The sequence below is a fragment of the Palaemon carinicauda genome, chromosome 22, assembly GCF_036898095.1.
Source record: "Palaemon carinicauda isolate YSFRI2023 chromosome 22, ASM3689809v2, whole genome shotgun sequence".
In the NCBI taxonomy this organism is placed as follows: domain Eukaryota; kingdom Metazoa; phylum Arthropoda; class Malacostraca; order Decapoda; family Palaemonidae; genus Palaemon; species Palaemon carinicauda.
Window position 1 is genome coordinate 65,462,606 of NC_090746.1, and position 2,500 is coordinate 65,465,105.

The 2,500-nt window shown below is 35.1% G+C and overlaps 1 protein-coding gene across 3 annotated transcripts in view; it reads left to right on the top strand.

Annotated features, from left to right (window-relative positions):
* LOC137616494 (monocarboxylate transporter 9-like) overlaps positions 1-1,765 on the top strand; it is a 287,290-nt gene extending 285,525 nt beyond the window's left edge. For all 3 annotated transcript variants that reach the window (XM_068346307.1, XM_068346309.1, XM_068346308.1), the window contains one exon: positions 1-1,765. This exon is cut by the window's left edge and continues 289 nt beyond it. The gene's annotated coding sequence lies outside the window, so the exon portion shown is untranslated.
* Positions 1,766-2,500: the final 735 nt, after the last annotated feature.

Sequence of the window (2,500 nt, forward strand, 5' to 3'; positions counted from 1 at the left end):
CAACTAAGGGATTCTTTCTTTGTTGTAACTAAGGAAAGGTAATAATTTTTTTTTTCTTTTTTACAATCATGGAAAGGTAACCAAAGAATTATATCTCTTTTTTGCAACTAAGGAACAGCAACCAATGTTTTCTTTCTTTGTTGCAACTGAGGAAAGGTAAGTTAAGGATTCTTTCTTCGTTGTAACTAATGAACAGTAAACAGAGGAATCTTTCTTTGTTGCAACTAAGGAAAAGTAACCAAAGGATTCTTTCTTTGTTGCAACTAAGGAAAAGTAACCAAAGGATTCTTTCTTTGTTGCAACTAAGGAAAAGTAACCAAAGGATTCTTTCTTTGTTGCAACTAAGGAAAAGTAACCAAAGGATTCTTTCTTTGTTGCAACTAAGGAAAAGTAACCAAAGGATTCTTTCTTTGTTGCAAGCGCTCCTGTAGCTGAACCACATTCTTTCAATAATGATTAAGTAGAATTATGTTCACTGATTTGCTTCTAGAAAGAAAGAGAGTTTTGCAAGTACAGTATTCTCTTGTATTGGGTTCTTCAGTTCGTACACTCGTAGTGTTATCAGAGAAGCAAGTCCTTTAGTTATTAGTGACAAGTGGAATCACATTAGTTGACGTGAGACTTTTATTTTAGTAGTTTGTCGTGCAGAAAATGAAAATGGCAAGAAAGAGTTTGTGTATTTCACCATTTCAAAGCAGGATATTTCATTGGTGCTAAAATGGACACTCATATTTTGAAATTGATTTTTTTATATAAATTGTATTCTTAATGCTAACACGGATTTTAAATTGATAATCAAGTAGTGAATTTGTGATATCAAGTGGACACACATCCGAAACATCTCAGCTTAGTGGAAAAGTGACTTATTGATAACTATTTGTTACAGTGTGGAAGACATTTTGTAGGCCTACTTGACCAAGATATTTTGGAAGATTTTACGAACTCAAAATTCTTAGATTCCTTCGGATTATGGACTTTTCGGGCCATTTTGTACATTTAGTCATAAGCCACTCATTCCAATCAGGTTCATAAAGCCAAATATATTCATTCCATAAAGAATTATATATCTTTATTTTGTATAAAGAGAAGTCACAATATCCAGGCATAAATTTGACTTTTGTTTTGCAGTGATCTAGTGATGGCCAGTCACTTGTTCTACAGTGTTTATTTAGTGATGGCTAGGCACTATCACAACAGCCAGGTATGAATTTATCTTTTCTATTTTTGAAGTGTTCTGACAATGGCTAGTCACTATATTCGTCCAGATTGAAGGTCCTTTGTCTATCTAGTCATGGTATTCCATTCAGTATCCTAATCATGCTACCCACACGAATGTTTATCAGATTGACAACAAGAGTTGACAGCTTGAACCTCAAAGTAACATCATCTGTACTCTGAGGAAATGAAAAGGATCCATTGATTAAGAAGAGTACATTCGAATGATACACCATTTTTATTAATGACCAACTGTATTCTGATTGAATGTGAGAATGTGACACTATGTAAATACGCTTTTAATGTTATTCGAGGATGTGGCGTCTGTGCAGCAAATTCTGGCGTGAAAGCGGGAGTGTATCCACTGCTTATTCCTGTTTCTTGATGGAGGAAAAAAAAAGATTAATGTACTATTTTGTATATCACACTCGATAGATATATTAAGCTTTTTACATTTTTTCATTCTTACTCCATGCTCAAGATACTCCATGTTCTTTACTACAATCATTTTTACACAGACCAACCTTAATCTAATAAAATGTGAAATATATACATCTCGTTATTGTTCCTTATTAATGGTAAATTAGTGTACGCGACTCGTCAAAGATGATGTCTGAATATTTACTGTAGATAGATATGCACACAGAAAAAGATTCAACCCTTCCTATTTACAGTGATCAAGTGCCCGAATTAGCACAGCTATGTAGTGTTGTATGTGGGCCGTTGGACCGGGTGAATTACTCCAGGTAGATGGGCGCTCAACGAGCGAAATATACATTAGTATCAGTGAAGCTCTAGTTCGGAGTGTTCGAGCAATAGTCATCTATACCAGCTCCTCAGCCTATCGAGGTAGGTGTTGAACCATAATTTCTACAGCTGATGCAGTAAGCGGGAAGGGGAAAAGCCAATGTTTGATTGTGCTTTTAATCACTAAATGACACAGCTGAGGAGCGATACCCTTGGATTCCTAAATATTTTCTCTTTCTTTAGATTTTATTATCTGAGCTTCTTCCTCTATCCCCTGACAAGTCTTGTTAGGTCTTTATTCTTTTTACATTTGTGCTCCTTTCTTTCATTCTTTAGGCTTTTATTCTTAAACATTTGTGTTCCCCTATTTCACTCCTTAATATTTGTGTTCCTCTTTCATTTTTTAATCATATATTTATCAAACATTCTCATTATTTTTAAAATGAATGGCCTTACCCTCCGGTGCTCGTGTTACACCGTCAATATAGTTCCTAGCTTCTCACTATCCCCCAGAAAAGAAATCTCTCCCGAGCGGCAG